Below are 7,924 nucleotides of genomic sequence, written 5' to 3' on the forward strand. Positions count from 1 at the left end.
TAAGACTTCCTCCAAAGCCTCAGAAGGCATTTTACAACTATATTATTCTATTAATTTCCCCATTGTGGGATTAATAAAGGCTGTCTTTTCTTATCCTATCTTACTGTATCTTGATATGTCATTTATACTCACAACACACCCAAAATTCAGATATATAAAATCCTAGAAAGAGAATAAAAAGATCTCAGTGCACATTCACACCATGTCTCGTTACATGATGAATATTTTATTTAACAATATTATATCTGGTATGTGTACAAACACAAGTGAAACAAAAACAGTTGGGGGGAGGGCGTAACTGGTGTGGCACAGAGAAACGTTAAAAAGCCTGAATCTTCACACACTGAAGCCACAATGTCACCTGCTCAGTTCATTTCCATCATATTACAGACACCACAGCTGAGGTTAATCTCCCAAAACTCATTAACAGAGTCATCCGAACCCCTAAACATCCTGTAAGTATCACTTAATGGAGTCTTATCTTAGTCACCAGCTGCCACTGAAACAGCAAAGCATACAGACAAAGGTTGTATGTGTCTAAAATCCCTCCAGTCACACACTTTGAATAACAGTCTGTGAATGCGTGAGCTGCAGAGAGGCACAAATAGCAAACTTACAGTACATGACACCCAAACATATACAGACAGTACAGTCGGTACATTTATTCACACACATCAGGACCAAACAAATAATAGAAAAACAAAGATCACAGCAGAGTAGAGTTAGAGTCAAATCTGTGACACTGCAGCATTGATTTCAGAGCCGTGTTATTCTCACTCCCAACTCGTAAAATACGGACGCTTGTTCATTGGCTCGCAGCGTCACATACGACGCAATAACCCTAACCCTAACCCGATCTTCTTTTCCTAAACCCAACTATCCTGTTCTTCATTTCCTAAACCAAATTGTCACGTTCTTCTTTTCCTAAACCCAACTGTCACGTTCTTCTTTTCCTAAACCTAACTGTCAGGTTGTTCTTTTCCTAAATCCAACTGTCACGTTCTTCTTTTCCTAAACCTAACTGTCAGGTTGTTCTTTTCCTAAACCCAACTGTCACGTTCTTCTTTTCCTAAACCTAACTGTCAGATTGTTCTTTTCCTAAATCCAACTGTCACGTTCTTCTTTTCCTAAACCTAACTGTCAGGTTGTTCTTTTCCTAAACCCAACTGTCACGTTCTTCTTTTCCTAAACCTAACTGTCAGGTTGTTCTTTTCCTAAACCCAACCGTCACATTCTTCTTTTCCTAAACCTAACTGTCAGGTTCTTCTTTTCCTAAACCCAGCTGTCCTGTTCTTCATTTCCTAAACCCAACTGTCCCGTTCTTCTTTTCCTAAACCCAACTGTCCTGTTCTTGTCCCGCGTGTCACGTTAACGTCCCTTTTATAAGCACACCCACGATCTTGTCCTAAACCTAACTGCGTCAAAAGTGACGACAATAGTCCAGACCAAGCGCATTTAATAAAGCGCGTTTAGATCTGACGGTAAAGGAGACTTTTAGCGTCAATAACAACGCCAAAGGCACCTGATCAAGCGTCCGTATTTTACTACGATGGGAGTGAGAATGTGTTGGTTATTGTGCAGTTTATTTTGCAGATTTAATCAAACAGCCGGATCCAGCTGAATAACATGTTGTTTTTGTTAAAAGGCAGAGAAATAATTGAATTCTTTGTTGAGTTAAAAGGTAAAAGGCAACCTATTAGCCTGTAAAATATACCATGTTTGGAATTTATTCCTTGGCTCACCATGTTGGCAGCAGTCTCCATGGCATGACATAAAGGACGAAAATATGGCAACCTGACAAAACTCAACTACTATCAGCAGCTCTGAGTAAAACTCTGATTAGGCACACAGATAAACGTACATGGCTGTGATTGAGGGATGAGAAATACATGAGGTGAAAGAGAGGAGACAGAAGTGTTAGTCAGTGATTGACGTTCACACAGAAAAACAGCTATCTGTGCCCCTATTTAAAGAGATATTCAGCTAAAATCAGCTAGAGTCTGTTCCTTCCTTCAACAAAATGAACACGTGCACCCCAAAGAGAAAAATAATCCAAACACATGTATGACCGTGCAAGTCAACATATAAATAGTACTCTTTTAAAAAATACATATTTACAAATGAATACTTATACTCTCCTATCTTTGTACAGTGAGTGGAGCGTTTTGAGTTCGTACATGTGCATAAAGTAGATGGCTATGGTTAGGAGCAGTGTGTGCACCTGGGTCCACATATTTGCTTCAAATCCTTTCACGTACTTTTGTGATTCGCTGAATTCAGCTGTCTCTTAGAGTGCAGGCACACCAGACAAGTTTGCTTGAAGTCTGGAGCATTTGGCTTGTTCGTTTAGTTTGTATTGCCAGGTGAAAAACAATGAAAGCTTCTTTTTTTTTTTTTGTGGGGATTTGTCTCGATTTGTCCAAACTGCAAAAAAGATCTAATCTGCTTGGATACCAAGTTACCAACTATCTATCCAACAAGACTGCTGTCATATGAGATTAATTTGCAATGCCTGATTCACTTGTAATTGGGCAGTTTTAACTACAAACAAAAAATGTTATAATTTCCACAATGGTTTGAACCAGAGAAAACAAGTTATAGATGTGAATGCACCCTGCCATCGGCCGGCCACAGACCTGCACCTTAAACTTAAAGTTCTCATAGATGGATGTGGCACACCAAAACCAAATCCCTCCTGGTCTAAAGAGACATTTAGGCTCTCTTTTGCACTTTTAAAATGTCACATTTTACCTCTGAGACACCTTTTCTTCACCTCAGAAAAGAATGAAAGAGACAAGCTTAGATCTCGGAGGTATTTGAAATTGCGATATCACAAAACGCAAACCCGACTGGGCAAGCTGAGTAATAGAAAGCATTTTTAAACCATACTAGACTCAGGTTTTAGGTAAAGTTCAGTGTTAGTGCCCTATTGCAGGAGCAGTGTAGGAGTAGCCACGGACAGAAGTGGGACCTTGCAAGGAGAGGTTGAATACAACACTGAACACTACCATGAGAGGAGTGCACGGCGCACCTCCCCCAGCGCAAACACAGCACGTCACTATCACCCACAAATACAGCAATGCACAACGAAGCCATGACTCGGACAATTATCTATCTATCTATCCCATCACTGTAAGAAATATTCATCTTAACAAGTCAGCTTACATCGCATCAAATGAGTCTCATAAGAAGTGAAAACTATCCATAGAGTTGTTTTCAAATCAGCGTATCAGTCAGTATTTCAAAACAAGGCAGATCCAATCAAATGTTACACTTCAGTATAAATTATTTGAAATACTTGTCAAGAGAAATATCTTCCCAGTGTAGCCAAAACAATAAATAGGCTACATAAATAAATAAATAATGTTCTCAAAGTGCAGCATGAATTACTGTAGTTGAAAAAGCCATTTTCACAACTAGAGTCACTATGTAAAAAATATACTTTGTGTCATACACTTATACACCAAACATACTGTACAATGTTAGTAATGTATACATATGTAAAAGGTTGACAATGCTACACACACGGCTGACTTTTCAGAAAAAGCGTCACAACGTAGACAGACCCGACAAATAAAGCCAGAAACACACTGGTGTGTGTCTAATTTTAAATGCCTACAGACAACAAACACATATATTTTGGTGGTATATGGAGGACAAATTGTTAATTTTATTATCTATATAGGTATTTCCATGTTGGGATACATCATTTATATGTTACTCACTATAATAATGTGTTAAAAGCCGCATTCAGTGCGTTTGGGCTTTGGATGTTATACAGATGTTCAAAGTGTGAACACAATCTGCATGTTGGCATCCTGAAACACGTGGAACAAGTTAGCACATCTGAAAGTTTAAGACCAAAATGCAATTTTCATTTTCAAGAAAAATAACTTTTAACAATTTTGACCTGAGGGCAGATTGTAATTTCAGTTCAACAACAATTTCCAAGATTTTCTGCAGTTTGCACTGGAGGCAGAATCTCATTTGGTTGAGTTAAAGACCAGAGGGTGCAACTTCAGAGCTTGAGATTACGTTTCCTGTACCCTCTGTTCTCTGAATATCACCATGGTGAAACACCCAAATGAATAAGTATTTGGAGCACGATAGGTTACATCCAACAGACAAAAAAAGGTTTTGGTAAATAAATAATAACAAATTTGGCAATGGTGTGGTAAATTCAACACCACACAGGTTGTCCCTTTGTAGCTATCTTAACAGGGGGGACGGACTAACGACGCTTTTGGTTTTTTATTTTTTTTTAAGTTGAAAAAGTTTAAAGAATTATATAAATCCAAGTCGAAACTGACAGAAGGGCTGGACTCAGAGAAAAAGATGCAATTAAAAATCCGTCTGCTACTTCAGCACCACGGACAGGGCCATGGATTTATCAAAACTGCTGAGTTAGGCTGCTGATGTTTCAGAGCCATGGTCGGGGCCGTAGATTCTAACTTGCACAAACCTCAGTCAGTTAAAGGACCAATGAGTCAGGCAGACTAGACTAACTAATTCAACCTCTCTGCCCCTCCACTCTCTCTGCTACTAGGAGATGGAGAGGGGGGTTGGCAGGTTAACAAAGGGGATGCACTATGGTCATTTGGCATCCCCCCCCTCAAATCACCTGCAGCCTATACAGGTATAGGTCTATAAATCGGCTAACTTACATAACTTAGCATTCAGTTGGCAGCAAGAACACCAAACTTCATTATATCAGTGTCTCTCTCATAGTTTTGGCTTTTTAAATGACTTAAGCCTGGTTCACACGGGACGATTTTAAAATTGTCGGCCGATTTTCCAATCCTGAGAGACCCCACACACGGCGATAAAAAATCACGGGTCTAACAGTTTTGGTCGTACAGTGTGTGGTGCGCAGCACACGGCAAAATCAACACATCACACACAAACCGATTTGACTCCCGAGCATTCCCAGGTCAGACGGGAAATCTCGCAAAATCCCTCGAGATCAAACGTGACTTCAGAGTAAACAATCATGGCGGACGAAGAGGATGCAGTGGCGATAATTTGTAGTTTGTTTTTAACCAAAAAAAAAAAACGTTATCAAAAAAAAAGGCGATGGTCAAAGAAGTGGAGACAACGCGAGCATGGACTATACTTGCTATACTTATCTCCGACGTCCACCGGACTTTCTGGTGCGCCATGCCGCCGGCTGTTTTGATTTTGTTTCCCGGTGCTTTCCTCGCCGCCTCGTCACCTCGCTTTCTGATTGGCTACACGCCACAGTCCACAGGCCGCATGCTCGTTTGTACCCGGGGGACACCACACACGAGGAGAAATCGGGCCAAATAAATCCAACATGTTGGATATCCCCGATTTGAGATCGGAGCGGTCCCGACGTCCTTCCGAGCAGACGAGAGCAGTCTTAACACACCACACACGGCAGGAATATCTGATCAGATTATTTTACGATAATCGGAGCATCCTTAAGATTGTCGGAAGGGGTGAATCGGGGCTAAAATCGGCCTAATTATCCTGCCGTGTGAACCAGGCTTTAAGATGAAAGAAAATGATAATTTTTCCTCCATCCACAGCAGCTCTGCTTTTGCATACTGTTTGAAAAGCTAAAACGTCAATCTGTTACATTCAAGGTGCTTTAAATGGCCCAATAGATCTTATGAATCGTATGAAACTCCCATAACCTAATGTCGTGCTGCCATTCATTTAATAAAAGGAGTCTGGTTTTCAAAATGGTGGATATCTCATTTTGGAATGACACTCTTTGTTTTGATTGAACAAACTAATTATTTTCTCAGATTGTCATAGAGATCAACACAATAAGGTAGTCATAGTCCTCATTTCCCCCTTTGTGAAAATGGGAAATTATAAAGAGAAAATAATAAATAAACCAGATTAGTCATTCTAATCAAACAGCAGGAACCATAGTCTTCCACTAAATTGTTGTTTACCAGTCCCTTTACAGTAATAGGACTTGCTCTTTAGTTTCCTGTTTCATTATCAGCTCAGACATTAGGTTGCAGATTGCACATTTTATTATGACTCCTATCTATTCTAATAACAGCTTGGCCAGATATACGCAGTTGCTCAGGTAAATATTCTATTATTCTGTTATTTTGACATAAAGCGTTGTTAGGCTCAATGACTTCTACATTAGTGATTGTGGCACTAATGCTCGCTTCGCTGCTTATTAGGTTGATAAAGTGCATCTAAATAGAGAGTAACAAATGAGATTTACAGTGTTGCACTCTACCACAGCAGGTAAAGATCACTACAGACTCATTCAGCTGTCATTTACTCGGGACTAGTCTGGAAGAAAGCATTACATTTCTAAATTTGCTTTAGTGTATTATAACTATATACTTCATACAAAAATCTATTTCTAAGGTAATAAATACTAATTCTTTTCTTGACAAAATAAAATATACATTGCACATTACCCTACTGTAATCTACACAAAACAATTCAGCCAACATGTTATTCTTCACAGTTCACACTCATTAGCAACGGTCATGATTCGACCAGATTGTAATAATTTTCCAATACAGTAAAGCACTAATACATACGATTTAACAACAAATGAACATCTTTCGCACTATATTTTTTTCCTATTCACAAATCAGAATAAAAATTTAGCCAATGACGAGTTTTTTTTGAGTCAATTTTGTTAACGTAAATGTAGAACTGAGCACCAACCTCATTTACCGAAAATCTAAGAACGAGCAGGACAAGACCTCTAAACGAGAGCAAGGGTCGCCTAAACTAAAGAAAGTTAAATAAACTGGGGGCTCACAGCTTTGACCACCAATTTAGCTCTTAGAATGAATGAACTTGAGACCTGTGGCTCCTGCTAATTTCCCACCCTGACAACCAGAAGACAACACGTTTGAGGTTACATGTGCTGACTAGGTGGCAATTAAAGTTCAGTACTTTGGCATTTGCTAAAAAGCTCTCCAGTCTGTCAGCTCGTAGTCAACAGATGAAGGCAGAGCATCTCCCTTCTTAGGCAATGTTCACACTTGGCGTCTTTTTTAACAAGAAAAGGTTGACTGGAGCGCTTTTGTAGTTTCGTATTCGGCAGCGTTTTGATTCCAAAAAGCAGCCCGAGAGCGTCTTTTGTTGCTATAACAACAGCTACTGCTACAGTATCCTAGAACGCTATGAGGAGCGTTGCTAATGCTAACGTTAGCTAACACAAAGAGGTGTAGCGAGCTAGAGAAAGAATAGAGAGAGTGGTGCTGCTAAGGTTACATAAAACAAAGCGACTTCCCTGTACAGGGAACACTTGGTCATATCATATAACTCGCTGTGCTCCGACTCCATTTTTTCTTGTTGTTATGGAAACAACAGGTCTCGCTACTCAATTGTTTTATATCTATGCTACTCCGCGTGTCATTGGTTGGCTGTCAAAAAAGCGCTTGATGTTGGGTGTTTTTTTTTCAGAAAAGTTGAACTTTTTTCAACTTCAAAAAGACGCCCTGAGCAGCAGAAAAAAAACAAACAGACGCTGGCAGCTTCAAAAAAGACACCAAGTGTGAACACAGACCCGTGATTTGAGAACACTTCTGGAAACATCCACAAGATCTAACAGATAAAACACCAAATCAAAAAAAATACAGGATAAAACTACAAAGTTATATTGCGCTAAAATATCCACTGTAACACCTGTCTAAACTTAAAAAAGGAATGAGAAAGAAAATGTGCATCATTGCTATCCATGTCTATCTCACACTTCATGGACCTGAACTCAGAAGTGAATGGACTTGTCTGGAAACACCTGCACAAAGGCTGTGCCATTGTCAACACAGTCTGCCTCTAGTCTACCTGGACTACCTACCCTTTCAATGAATGTAGCTTAATTCCTAGGAATGTACAGTAGATATTATTTGTAGTATTATATAGTGACTGCTTCCCTTTTACAGTTAAGGAAGGGAGGATTTAAAAGAAGGAA

At 39.5% G+C, this 7,924-nt stretch overlaps 1 long non-coding RNA gene across 1 annotated transcript; it reads right to left on the reverse strand.

Annotated features, from left to right (window-relative positions):
- Positions 1 to 190: 190 nt before the first annotated feature.
- On the reverse strand, positions 191 to 4,759 carry LOC116046396. Its single transcript, XR_004104132.2, has 2 exons — positions 1,308 to 4,759; positions 191 to 959 (listed from the first exon to the last, which is right to left on the reverse strand). It is a non-coding gene; the product is annotated as an uncharacterized LOC116046396 (long non-coding RNA).
- Positions 4,760 to 7,924: the final 3,165 nt, after the last annotated feature.

This window comes from Sander lucioperca, chromosome 16, assembly GCF_008315115.2.
Source record: "Sander lucioperca isolate FBNREF2018 chromosome 16, SLUC_FBN_1.2, whole genome shotgun sequence".
NCBI classification, from domain to species: Eukaryota; Metazoa; Chordata; class Actinopteri; order Perciformes; family Percidae; genus Sander; species Sander lucioperca.